The sequence below is a fragment of the Amblyomma americanum genome, chromosome 11 (genome assembly GCF_052857255.1).
Source record: "Amblyomma americanum isolate KBUSLIRL-KWMA chromosome 11, ASM5285725v1, whole genome shotgun sequence".
NCBI classification, from domain to species: Eukaryota; Metazoa; Arthropoda; class Arachnida; order Ixodida; family Ixodidae; genus Amblyomma; species Amblyomma americanum.
In genome coordinates, this window is record NC_135507.1 from 73231457 (window position 1) to 73245926 (window position 14470).

The window sequence follows — 14470 nt, forward strand, 5'->3', positions numbered from 1 at the left end:
GGGCACTCTTTTTTTAAAGGATCCCCAGGGACACACGCGAAGCTCGTATGAATAGCATGGACTGGATGAATTTTGCTGGCATACGCTTCTAATCGAGCCGGGTCTTTTTTTTTCTATGTGCTAAGCATTAGTTTCTTTATTTCTGTGACGGCTCGTGCAATTCTGTCATTCCGCTTGTGTGTAATCGGCGTTTTATGCGTTATTCCCTGCTCATTGCTGGATGTCGAGCTCATTTCGTCCAAAGTGTGGGAAGAGCTGCTTTGTGTGTTTAAAATGACACATTAGAAATACATGCACCCGAGCAAGCTCTGAAAGTGATCCTTGATGCTGTTTCATTTAACTGCTTATCCATTAAAACACTATATTTTGAATGGGTGTAATGTATAATAAAGCGCCCATTCTGAAGGTGTCGCTTGTTGCTAAATGCCCTTTTGAAGTGGCGCAGCGGTGTTAGCAGCAGACACTGCAATCCCCGTAAAGTGTGTATGGTAGTTCACGTGTGGCGTAAAAATGGAGGTCACCGCGTCTGCAGTAATAATTCGTGTCTGAAGCTCGTTCCTTTAAGCTCCGAAATGGTTCAATATTTCTTTTTGTTTTTGTTTGCATTTACATCGTCGCTTTTGCGAACTTTGTTTTGGGGTCGAAGTAACTTCATTTTTTCCTTCTCTTCCCTGCGTGCTCTAAGCCACCGCTTGTCCCTGTTTTCGCTGTAGAAGCACCTCTTCGTCTATTTCCATTCGTTATTTTTTATCACTCCTTAAATAATAGATTACTCTGTGGTCACGGGCAGCAGAAGACTGCCAGCCCATACGTAACATGCAGTGAAAACCCAGGAAAAATTCGCAGTGCCCCTGGTGGGCACGCGAGAAAGTTTTACTGCCGACCACGTACACCTCTTCAGACGCGGCCAGACGACTTTCTGCACGTGGTAGCGATTGTGGCTCAGCTTGAGCCAGTGGGCAGGCCTGTGCACTTTCCTTTTCATTTTTCCTGGCAACAACAGAACAGAACAGGCGACCACCGTGTGCTCACTAGACTGGCACGAAGAATGTAATTTCGTTTGAGGAAGGGAACCGCTGTAGCTGTGTGCCCATTGTAGAGAGGGCGGAAGTCTACAGTAGAGAGAGGGCTCCCAGACGAAGACAAGTCCTCTTGTCGAAACATTGGCTAAGTCCCGTCAGGCTCCCCCCTTCTTGTTGACTTTGCTTGTGCTGTCGTTTCACGGTGGACACCTCAATCACGTCGAGAAGACAGGGGGGAGTGAAATAAGGAAGGTACAAAAAAGTGCGCAATTGAGCGCTCCGAAATAATTTCGACCGCCTGGTGCTCTTTAACATCAGCTGACATTGTGCAGCAAAGGGGCATCTTTTGCAGTTCACCTCTGCGGAAACGCGGACGCCGCAGCCGAGACCACGCGCTATTCAGCTCAGCAAGCGAACGTATAGCCGCTAAGCAACCGCGCCGGGTAATTTTTTTACTTCTGTGCAATACGTTCGCATATGTGGTCTGCTCTCGTCTTTTAATTAGTTCATATATTAACCAAATTTTCAGATTTTATTTGCGCCATAGCAGCCAATCTTTAAGAAATCTTCCAGTTCGTTACTTGCACTCAATGTGGAGGCCATATGCAGTGAAGACAAATTGCTCCAACTAGAATGTCAATTCTTCTAGAATGTCAAGCTGGCGCAGGGATGCAGATGCAGCACTGGCAAGGAGGTCTCAAACAGGAAGAAAGCTCCGCCTCTAGCCATGTTACCGATGTTCCTGCAGCCACGGACCAGAGCAAATTGGGCCAGTGCCCGAGTCAGCACTGCTGCCGTCACGGGAGGTGGCCACCACCGCTGCTGTGATGCAGCACGTGAATGGAGGACGTCAGGGAGTTCCAGGGGTTCTCAGCGACCCACCGAGCCACGTGATCTTGATTGATTACGCTGAAGCCTGAAAACATGTTTTATTCTTTGGCCTTGACCCGCCGCGGTGGCTCAGTGGTTAGAGCGCTCGGCTACTGATCCCGAGTTCCCGGGTTCGAATCCGACCGCGGCGGCTACGTCTTTATGGAGGAAAAACGCTAAGGCGCCCGTGTGCTGTCCGATGTCAGTGCACGTTAAAGATCCCCAGGTGGTCGAAATTAGTCGGGACCCTTCCACTGTGGCACCTATTCCTTTCCTCTCAGTCCTTGCTTTATCCCTTCTCTTACGGCGCGTTTCAGTTGCCCGCCGAGCAGTGAGACAGATGCTGCGCAATTTCCTTTCCTAAAAAAACCAATTTCGACCACCAGCCTGTCATGTCTTTCTGACCACATCCACGTACCTGAAAACCCGACTGAGGGCTTAGAAATTAATCCGGAGCCCTCCACTACGGCACCACTTTCTTCCTTTCTTCTTTCACTCCCTCCTTTATCCCTTCTCTTACGGTGCGGTTCAGGTGTCCAACTATATACGAGACTGGTACTGCACCATTTTCTTTTCCCCAAAACCAATTATTATTATTATTCTTTGGTCTTGACTGCGGTGCATCTACACTCGACAAGGACGACTCAGCCGTCTCCTCCTGTTACAACGACCGGAAGTGCACAGAGCAGCCCGCGTCGGTCATAACAGCGAACCAAGACAACGAATCGCATGAAGAAAGTGCAGCCGAAGTCTTCGATATCGGCAAGGGCGAGTCCGGATTGCAAATCCCCGGCAGTGAGCATCCGGACGTCGTTGCTGCGAGAGGCGTCCTGCCTCCGTTGGCTTTGCGTGGCCCAGTTCTGGTGAAAGACTGTCAGGCGCAAGAGCTGGAAGCAAAACGGCGCCAATCTTGCCGAAGATCGCCAGGAACATCCATGTTCGGACGCGAGGCAGGCGGGTGCTTCTGGTCTTGGAGGAGCTGACGAAGTATTCAAGGAGGCCGACGACGTGAAGCACGAGGCGTCTCCGGAAGAAGAGCGCGCTACGGAGATGGTCACGGGCGCGTTCTCGGTGGAGACGGAAAATAATCACGCCATCAGCTCATCGTCTACACGAAACTGTAGTCCCTGATTTGGAAGAAGCTTTTGTGCACGTATCTTATTTTGCGACAAATGCCTCTGCGATAATGCCCGCCTTTTTGATGGCATTTTATATTATCTCTTCTGGGCTGTATTTTCTGACTGCGTCTGCGTTAGTATACACCAACCACCGAAGCTCGAGTGGATATCAAATGCCCACCCTTATTTTTTACTTCGTTGCCCGGGTTGGCCAGGTTTCTCTTCGTTGAACACTTGAGATCTGGATCAAACATGCACAATGTCGAGAATTTTTTTTATGATTTTCGCGGCCAGAATGTGCCTCCTCGTTCTAGCCAGGAAAAAAAATGATGTAAATAGCGCCCACAAAACACCATGGCCCTTGTCATTTTTTCAGTTGTCAGATAACGCCTTACCAGGCACAATTTTCTTGAAAACAGATGCACTAATTACGTTTCAAGGGGTCTCCGGTGTTTTGCATTTTTCCGTGCAGCTCAGAGACGGCCACTTCTGCACTGACATGAACTCATGTGTAGACGGTGGGGAGTGCTCAGTCATCCCGTATTCATTTCAAGAACTGTGCTTTTGAATAGCGTACTGAAAATGGACAGGTGGTGGCGGTGCTGCATCTGGTTTGCATCGCTTAGAACCTTTCCTCTTAGTTTGTACAAGTTTAGGTAGGATATTGTCATCACTGCTGCAAGTGTAAAAGTAATAACAGTTACGTGTGTCACAAATAGTGCGGTCTGTGGGAACGGGTGGCATTAGAATAATGCCATTTTAAGCTTAATCGAATCAAAGCGACAAATCCAATGTATTCTGAACCAATGAACGATGCGATATATGTGCGCTATGTACAGGACGAGTGTGTGTCCTGCCTGTTTATGCATGCTGCTAACAGTTCTCAGTGCCGTATCAACGCCACAAACTAGAAAGACGCAGCATGATCTGTGCGGGTGAATGGCTGGCGATGTAAACAAATGATTTTGTCGTTTTAGGCTTCATATAATGACGATGACAAAGCCAATGTATTCCACACCGATGTAAGAAGCGAAATATATGCGTTATGCAGAGTTTCTGTGTGCTCTACCACTCTATGCACGCTGTGAAGCTTTTTGATAGATTGAAGATTCTTGTCTACATAAATTTTCTTTTTGAGCCCGACGTCAAGAAGCTGAAATTTTCATAATTCTATAACCATCAGAGCTTCTCTATCTTACCGCCACTGAGCTTAAGTTCGAACATTATCTTCGAGTCCTTATAATCTTGGCTACGCTATATGCTGAAGATAATGCCGAAGATAAGCTATGTCTGAAACTAAACTCGTGTCTATTAGAAGGCGCTTCTCGGAGTCCGCAGAAAGCTATATATGTCCTCCTGATTCATTATCTGGCTAAGCACAAAAGTGTGCATGCAGACTCCAGAGAACCAGAGGACTCCTGTGCATACACGCTTTCAGCGTCCTTTAAGAACTCAGGACACTGATGCGCCATTCATTATCATGACTTCCCGGAAACTTCAGACGGAGGGAAGGAAGGCGCTCAAGGCCGCAACTGGCGCCTTACTTTACCGGACACGTTCTAATGATACCACATATGAACCAGGGATAGGCTCAATGATAGCGTTCACTGATAGGGTACAGTGATGCTCTCCAGCATCACAGATTAATTAGAAGGGGGTACTCTCCACCGGACCCCTCGCTCACCAAGAACCAAGAAACAAAACTAGGCCAGCTAAACTAGCTTATATGTACCACAGACGACATAGGCTGACACTGCATATTCGGTGGATAGATTGCCTTCCTTTACCACTTCGTATGGGAATGCCAAAAAAATCCGGCACTAGACAGGGTAACAAATTGAACAACGTAAGAACCCCGGGATTCAAATACGGCTGGTGTGTGGGGTCAAGACGACAGCCGAACCTAGCGGATCCCTGGGCGGAGGGTCCGACCAGTCGCCGTAACTAAAATCCATAATAAGCATTTTCAATCACTGAGTGCCTACTCACTGACCTCGAGAGATAGGAGGTCGCGTTGTCCAGCTCCTACTCAGCTGCGCAAAAACAGCTGGCGGGCTGGGCTTTGGAAGTCGCCGAGCGTCACCGAGTGCCGGCCACTTCATGAGAATAAAGTGCCAACCCAAGAATAGTCTATCATAAGGCTCAATTTTTGTTACAAGTTGACCACGACCTCCTGACTTTCGTTTTCTCACTTCCAGAGCGTGAAATGTCGTCAGAAATGAAGCCTCAGCAGATATATAGGTCGGAGCCTTGTAATATCGGTTCTGGTACACTTGAACGCAATATCGCGATGCATATTGCATTGGCCAAGCATGACATACTAAATTAGGCAATATCATAATTAATAATAATTAACAAGGCAACATAACCGCTGGTCCTTAAGTGTAAAGAAGTGGATTCCAAGAAGAGGCAAGCGTAGCAGGGGGCGGCACAAGGTTAGCTGGGCGGGTGAAATGAAAATATTTGCGAGGATAGGGTGGCCACAGCTGGCAAAGGACACGGTTAGTTGAAGAGACAAGGAAAAAGCTTTTGCCCTGCAGTGGGCGCAGTCAGGATGATGATGATGATGATGATGATGATGTTGATGATGATAATGCACACGAATCTTTGCATTAGTTGCTGTGCTATAAAAGTGACGACTGAAGGCAAAATGTCCGGCTGAAAAGCGGTAAAATGATCAGCCTACGTGTGAAAGTGAACTGCAGTACAGCCATTTCTTAAATGGGTTAAGCCGAAAGCAACCGCTTGTAAACTGAGTCCATCAATATAAATATTTGTCGCGGCTCAGTAAAAAGACACGAGCATGCAACGCAGGTGAAGTATTGGAAAAAAAAAAGAACAATCAACTAAGCGCACCGCGATGGGTGAGTGTCTCGCTTGGTTTTCTCGTTCCTTCGCCAAGTGTGCACCCATTACGTGTACCATTGCCGTATCTTCCTAGAGAATGCATTTACACGGTCTGCCTTAACGGTGCATAGCATTTCAAGCACGCAGGTGTTTGTACTGTTGATAACTGCTAGGCCATAAGCTGGCAATGCTGCAGCCTGTACTTATTACAATCTATGTCAGTATTAAGTCGTTATGCGTCTTGTCAGTCGAGATCATGTCAGACTTTTAATGAGCTCGCACAGTGTGAAGTTTAGCGCTGCAGGTTCCGGTATTCAACGATTTACGGTTCACGTTCCTTTCAATAACGAACCGGATATCGAGGTGGCCGTTGTGGTCTTTTATGCTGAGGGGAATATTTTGCTTACAGCAGCCGAGTGGTCATGTCAATAAAGCGTACAGACTTACAAGGCTTATGGCTGCGCAAAAAAATCTTGTGTTCTGTCCACCTCTATATATGCAATGAAAGCGCGTATCTATGATGATCGTAAAGATCAGTATTCTTAATAGGTGTAAACAAAAAAGCTTAGTCACATACGTCATTGTTATCGGAGTACTAAATACATCTTGGCGAAAGAGATCATTCGTGCTGCTTCCAGATGTAGGCTTTTATAACGCCTACCCCGCAGCAAATTTTCTTGTCGCGCGCTTTTACAGACTAGCAAGCGATCTTGATATTTAGGAGCTGCAAGATCCTAGCTAGATTTGTCACCACGTTTGCGAACAAATATTTTGCATTGTTGACACCATAAAGTTTCTTGCAGTCTGAACTGTATTATAATTTACAATGAAAAAAATGTAAAGCTTGCTCAGGTCATGCCTTGCTCTGAAACGACTCAAGCGCACTAAAGCGGCTAAATTACCACTTGGTGAACTGTGTATATTGAAGCAGATGTACACTTGGTTTTCGCGGGGAATTTTTGCAAACTGTCTTCAATTCTTGGTAATGTTTCCCTTCCTTTCCTTCAATATTCTTGAGCTGAGTCAAGTCAAACAACCCTGATGACTTCTGGTAAGCTCTCAATGCTGTTTTTGTGTGTCTGAGTACGACCAGGCAAGACTTGTAAGCTGCTAATTTCCGGTAGATAGTCCATAGCGTGCTCTATTGTCTACAATTGCGTGCAGTGAATAGATTCTATCGCATCTCACAAAGCTTGCCACGACTGTCTTAAAATTGGCAACAGTGTTCCCTATCAGTAAAGTAATATATCTCCTGTTTTACCCTCGTTTTTAAACAAAAATTGCGATAAAGTGTAATACTAATGGGGATACAGGGGCGAATTTCCTAACTTTTCGATTAATTATTACCAACGCCTGAAGATTTTACGCTCTGTATAAAAGTTGTGAGTAAAGAGAAACAATTACAATGAATGTGCTGGCTTCATGTATGATATTACGTTTGCGGACCACACGATAAGATCGCTCAAACGGCGCATGATACGTTTCGATTTCTGCCACATATTCTTCTGCTCTTTGATTTCAGTCAACACGAGTGCCATTCGCACATCGTCATCAGGTACGTTATGCTCTCTTGACCACACCAGCATGAAGCAATTTTGCGAACACAGGCAGCAGCATTTTTAGCAGATCAAAAAGTAGCCCATCTTGCGTTATTGTAATAAAACTAAAATAGTCCGCTTTTCCTCGGTGTAAACAATAAAAAGGGATAGCTGTGCCGTCAGCTGCCTCCTTCTATCCCCACCCCCCTTCGCCGATCGCTTCTGACATACCATTCGTTGGGAAATCCAAGTGGTGGGCATAATAGAATTGCTTGCCACATAACGACATAGCACAACTTCGAGAGCAAGTACCGTTGCAGGTTCATGTGTAGCTGCAGATAATTTTCAGTGGAACAGCAAGCGAACGGTCAAGTTTCGGCAGCCAAATCGCCTGCGTTTTTTCCTGAGAAACTTCCTTGCACAGCAATCATTGCGAAGATAACCGAAAGATAAAGATATGCCTGCCGTTGTGTTGCAAGGTTTCAAACATGTGCCGTGCGACGCATATAAAGGCACATCAGTCTGTTGAACTCTTATTTACCGCTAGCCAGCATGCCAAACGTTCATTGTATTGTGTCCGATGCACACTGTGGAAAGGATATCTATATAGCTCCACAGTGAAACGGACAATTTAGTGCAAGGCTACTCTTCAAGATCGACGAAAGCCTAACTGTCATTAACTCAGTGCTTACGAGAGCGACAGAAACCGTACCCTCCTGGACCGTGCCACGGTTAACGAATTACTCCTGAGGATTTATCTGCTTGTTGATTTCATCTATTCAGGGAATAACTGCTATTCTCCATGATGCATAAATATTTCCGCTTCCAGCCGGAAACCACCCTTCGGAGGACACAAGTTTGGAAGGTAATGAGTTACGCTTGAATGTGAAATGGTTGTTGCAATTACGTGAGAGTTCCAGTACGAATTTTCCCACTGGTTGTAGTATCTGAAGGGAAAACATAATAAGTATCTTTCGCCGAGTTGCTAGTGAATTCATCTGCCCAAGCACACCCATATGGCTACAAAAGCTATACAGACATCAGAGAAATTTCGTACAGACCAATTAATTCTTATTAGGAGCTCAAACCAAAGCTTCGTAGAGCCGCCGCGGTGGCTCAGAGGTTATGTCGCTCGGCTGATGACCCGAAAGACGCGGGTTCGATCCCGGTCGCGGTGGTCGAATTTCGATGGAGGCGAAATTCTAGAGGGTCGTGTACCATGCGATGTCAGTGCACGTTAAAAAACCCCAGTTGGTCGAAATTTCCGGAGCCTTTCACTACGGCGTCCCTCATAGCCTGAGTCGCTTTGGGACGTTAAACCCCATAAACCAAACCAAATCTTTGTAAATAACGTCAGACCTCCGCACTCGCTCCGTGACGTCACGTACCTTGACCTAGCACTGTGGGTGAAGTACTTGCTACACTCGTTTGTGCCGCGCATAAAAGCAGGTTCACCATGCGAGGCGTCGGCGAATTCGCGACGTTTGCTCTATAATGATCAGAGCGCCTTAATTCGCGATGCAATAATTAATACTAGCAAGGGTGCAATGGTTGGTTTTCTTTTATTTCTTTCACCAGAGAGAGGAGGCAGGCACAAGAAGAATAAACCAGAGAATACCTTTATTTCAGCACCGTTATTGATATCTGGCTTGTGGTTTAGTTGAGAGTTTGTAGTTTTCTCTCCTGAGCGGTGGCCTTCTTAGTATTCAGCAGCTCTATGTTTATCTGGCCGTAGTTTTTCGGTTAGATGCTCGTGGCAGCCCACAAGACGTTGGTGGTCACTGTGTCCTGGTGATGTGCGTTGGAGCAAACATCCAAATCTTCGCTGTCGACCGACAAGTGCTCCAACGCGCTCAGGAGCAGCTCTTTGGCGGCGCGTTGCACGGAACCTGGCAAGAGTTTCTTTCGCTGTCAATTTTTCTCGCACAATTTCAATGTGCAGAACGCCGGTGGTAACAACTGGCTGCGGAAAACTTGACCGCTCCTCTTGTGAGTCCTTCGATTAAGCAGTTGGCATCCTTCCGAATATACCTGTGCCCTCTTGTGAGGTTTCTCAAAGAAATAAAAGAAGTCTCTTCAATGCAGTAAGAGCAGAAACCTGCTATTGCCACATAGTAGTGACGGCAATCCGGCGTGCAGGAAGAGAGTGAAAAGGGTTTCTAAACGAAACTCTTTATTACGCTGGCTTGTGTCCAGAATGGACTGAATGACCCATCGGCGGCGTAGCAACAAGCGTGCTCGGTGGTCGTCGGACAGAATGCCCGCCGCTGTCAGCCGTGCTCAGTTTAAACCTGATGGCGAACTTTCCTGATAAAGCGTGCCAAGTTACTAACACATTCTGGAACAACGTAGAATCAAGTCTGCCTGGTTGCGATCAATCGAGATAAGTCTGGTCGCACCTTGAATCACAAACAAAGCGATAAAGCGGCGTGTGGGCAACTTTGAAAAATGAACAAACACTGCAAAGATTCGCGGCAATATCTACACTACATCCGACAAGCGCTCTAGCTTTGAGTTTATGTCATCGCAAGTAATATCAATTTTATACTTATCGGTCAATTTGCATGCGCTGTATACATGTGATGCTGCTTCAACCAGAAAGTTCTCTAAGGTATGTACACGTTCATCTTGTAGGCTCAGTTTTGTATCAGATTCCGATAACATCTGCTGAACCGAAATATAATAATTAGATCCACCAAACCGGTGATATTGTCCAAAAGTGTTCTCCAGTCAGTCTGGCTAACATTTCCAAAACAAGACCTGTTCAAACTTAAGCTCGTCCAGGCAGCACATGCTGAATTCAGTCAATGAATAGTTCTTCAGTCAGCGGCAGCCCATCCTGTGTTGCTGGCCGTTTCACTTTACAAAGCACGTACGCAGCAGAACGAACATGTGCAGTATAAAACCAAATGGCGTTACACAAACAAAGAATCGTGCTTCGCCCTGGAACATTTCAGACCACAATCACAGTGCCGAGGCGATATGGCTCACAGAACAGCTCGATCGGCTTGACAATTCTTTCCCCGACTGCTCGATGATAGATGTGGGCCCTTGGTTCTACTGGGTTTATCTTTTCAGCCAGGCCAATGGCCACGGGCACCGGCTCGGAGGACTGCTGTTGCAATGAGACGATGATTGTCAGCTTCCAGGAGAGTCTGGTTCACATATTTAGAATGTACTTTACACGCAAGAAGGCATCTGAAAGTTTTGAATGTTTCTTTACACAGTCCGTAAGGCCGCTTAAGAACAGTCAGAGATCCTGAGATTTCAAGTTGGGGAATCTGTGCACTTGATCAGTGCCCAGTCACATGGTCACTCGTGATGACCTGGGCAGCCACCCACCGCAGGAGGCCGTACCGCTCTCCTCTCACTGATGTTTCGTTGCAGATGGTCCGCTCTTCCTCTAGCCATGCCGATTTGTTGCTGCCTCCCAGCAATGACCGTTAAAGGCGAAGATGCATCACCATGAATAATGGGCCCGTGATGCATCGGTCGTTGATCAAAAATAAATTGGACGCACCGTGACCAATAATGCCACTATCTTCGCACCACGACGCTTCGTGTAAATGGAAAGGGACCAGTAAAATAGAAAGTTGGGCTAGTTGGTAATGATCCATCTAAAAACGGTGCCCAACTTGGGTGCGACAAGTTTCATCGGACGCGGAAAAAAAAAGTTGATAGAGAGGTAATTGCGGCCTCGAATATAATCACCGCAGGTGAGGACTTGTGTGTAAGTTCTACATCAGTGTTATTGCTGAAAAAAGAACGCATGTTCCTCGGTATCTGATGGCCGTACCGGTAGTGCTGTCATGCAGCTTTCGCTGTTACATGTGCTGATTGTGTACCGATTGTGTGACACGTGCTGAATTTTCTGGTGCATTCTAACTCAGTGAGAAGTCTATCTTCGACCACGCATCAGTTGCTAATGCGCTCTTGTCCGTCCTGTTCTCCCTGTGTTTTTGTGTTTCTTGTGCGCCGTTTTTAGATGGAAATGGACAGCCGCTGTTGTTAGTCACTGCAGGAAGAGGAAGACTTGGATTTCACCTCCTTACCAGTGGGAAAGTTGGCCTCTGCCACACAGGGGAAAAAATTGGTTTTGAAGAAAAGAAATGACGCAGTAACTGTCTCACATTGTTGTATCTCGGCGGGCATCTGAACCACGCCGTAAGGGAAAGGATAAACGAGCCTAGTGAAAGAAGAGAGGAAGAAAGAGGTGCTGTAGTTGAGGTCTCCGGTATAATTTCCTTCAGCGAGGCAATTAGCCCTGGATGACCGCGCAACTTAGTAACCGCCTCCCCAACGCTGCTGCTCGGCGAACTGGTTTCCCCGCCGACAAAGGAAAAACTCTCCCGTTGATTACATAACCGCCGTGACAACGCTGAGGATGATGACGTCACGCAGAGGCCTCTTTGACCCTGCGCGTCTGCTAACTGGAAATTCTTCCCAGAGTGCCATACCCAGCAATTCCAGGCAAAAGCATTATTCATCTGGAAACCGTTTATGAACGCAACTTTTCAATACAATGTAAGATTTCACTATGACAATTAAGATATCCGCAGATCACCCAACCGCAGTCTTGAATATTTTTTCCATTGATATTCCTGCTATCGTGAAAAGCGTTCCCTAGTGTTTTTCTACGGCAGTCTTAACTGTTCGATGCGATCACTGGAAACACTTTAAAAGAGAGATTTTCCTGCACATCAAAAGAATTCGACATTACCTTCAATATTTCCATAACACTGTCTTACAATTTTTCAAATTTCAAAATTTTTGCAATAAATGCTGTACTTGGACCTCTGTTCGTAATAATGGCCAAGAGACATGGATTCAAGGAGCAAGTGCACAGGCCTGAATTTTTCTAAGCTTTCTTTCAGACCCGGGACCACCACTAGTCCGAGGCAGTCGCTCTACAAGCTATGCTAACCATGACGGCAGCTAACGCCAGATCAGGAAGAACGTTTCTTGAACTTCAAATTTTCGGTGCTTTCAGAGAGTATCGTAACAAACAACTAAGTATCCGTTTTTTTTTTCCAGAGCACTGGTAAGCATATTATTTGGCATGATAAGGCACTAGGGCATTGACCTCAGTTCTTTCTGCCCATACTTTGACGATAAAAGAGTTCTTGAAGCGAAAAGCTTCACTACGCTATGTAAAGCAGTCGTCGCGTAGGCCGGAGAATGACCTTGAAGAACCTTCAGCCCAACCATGTTAGCCGTGTATGACCTTATGCGGTACAGCTATGGTGTCGAACCATTGACCCCTGACCTTGACCCATCGCCTTTAATTTACCTTCGACATTGTGGGACCTTTTTGTTTGACCTGTGAGCTTAAGAACATCCAATGGGGGTGTCGTAAGACAATGTGATACCAGGTCATAGCCACGTGGTCGTGGTGTGTGGCCGAAATATAGAACTGCTGTCGCGAGCGTGTAGCAGAGCTTCCATGGTCGAACCTCAGACGCTTAGCAAGCGTGCTTGCCTTTCGCTGCATTCCAGGGTTAGCCAAGTTAAGCCACCGCCAATTTTATTGAGCCGCCGCATGCGTTCGTAACAGACTGCGCTACGACCTCTTTCCTCAGGGCTGAGCAGACCAGCCACCAGCGCACCATCTCCGGCCTCAACGTCCTCGTGGCTGCGCTGTCAGTCCTCGTCATCGTCTTCGTCCTCGTCGTGGTGACGGTGTCGGAGACTGGTAGGGACGTTCATTCATTCCCCATTACTGCATATCTTAATAAGGGAGTAATTGCCCATTGACATCCACCGGAGCGAAGCCATACGGATACAAAGGAAAGCTATACAGCTTTCTCAGAAACTACGTAAAGAAAAATTCGCCTTGGTCCGGGGTTCGAAAAAGGCTAAGGCGCCCGTGTGCTGTGCGATGTCAGTGCACGTTAAAGACCCCCAGGTGGTCGAAATTATTCCGGAGCCCTCCACTACGACACCTCTTGCTTCCTTCCTTCTTTCGCTCCCTCCTTTGTCCCTTCGCTTACGGCGCGGTTCAGGTGTCCAACGATATATGAGACAGTTATTGGGCCTCTTCCTTTCCCCAAAAACCAATTATTATTATTATTATTATAACCCGGAGCAGGACGTGTTGGGGGATTCCCCTAGACATTTGTCCATCCCCGTTCCCACTTCGAGATATTCATCAGTTCGCTCTCGCCCTACCATAAGCTTGCCGTCCCGGTTAACTCAGTTGCTAGAGCGACTGTTCCCTTGAAACGGTGGTCCCGGGTTCCAATCCCGGACTAGCATGATTTTTTCTTTAACAACGAAGTTTCTGAGAAAGCTTTATAGCTTTCCTTTGTAGGCGTATGGCTGCGCTTGGGTGGATGCCAGTGAGTAATTACTCCCTTAATACAAATATACTCCACCTTGGGGGTTCCCCTAAACATTCGACCTCTACTTATCTTTCGCAACGAGAGATACGCGTTTGTGGACTGCCATGTCGTGCTTCGAGGCGTAATTCAAGATTGCATGCAACAGGAAGGCAAACACTGTGGAATTTTTCGTTTCTTGTAGTTCCACGCTGTCGACACGAATAGTTTGTGGTCGGTACTGTTATGAAGGAGCCAGTAATTTGACTCTTAAACATTCGCAGCAATTAGGCGAGGGCGATAATAAAATATAAACGAGCATATTCAAGCACATCTCGCATTCTGTAACTTGGTCGTTCAAGGATACCTCACTGTTGATATCCACCTGCTAGCGTTCACATTCACGTTGCATTCTTCATTTTGAAAATCGTCGATCGTAAAACTTAATAACGGCCGGTCAGATAGTGCGAGACAATTGTTCGCCTCTTGTAAAATCTGCTAATCGCAAAGCGGGGCTCTCTCGAATGTGGCTTAGACCTGTAGTAAACAGGCGCTATCCTGTGGGCAGGACACCAAGCGTACTAGTTGAGTTCATCGTCTTTTGCGAAGGTACGTCTAGTGCAAAGACAGGGGCACGCTCTGCAGCCTGTGCCGCTGGCTCATAACGGTGTGCGGCTACCAACATCTACAAACCATTCTAGATGCACTGTGCCTCTCTGCAATGCAGTTCATAGGTATGCCTACTCCCGACAAATAGG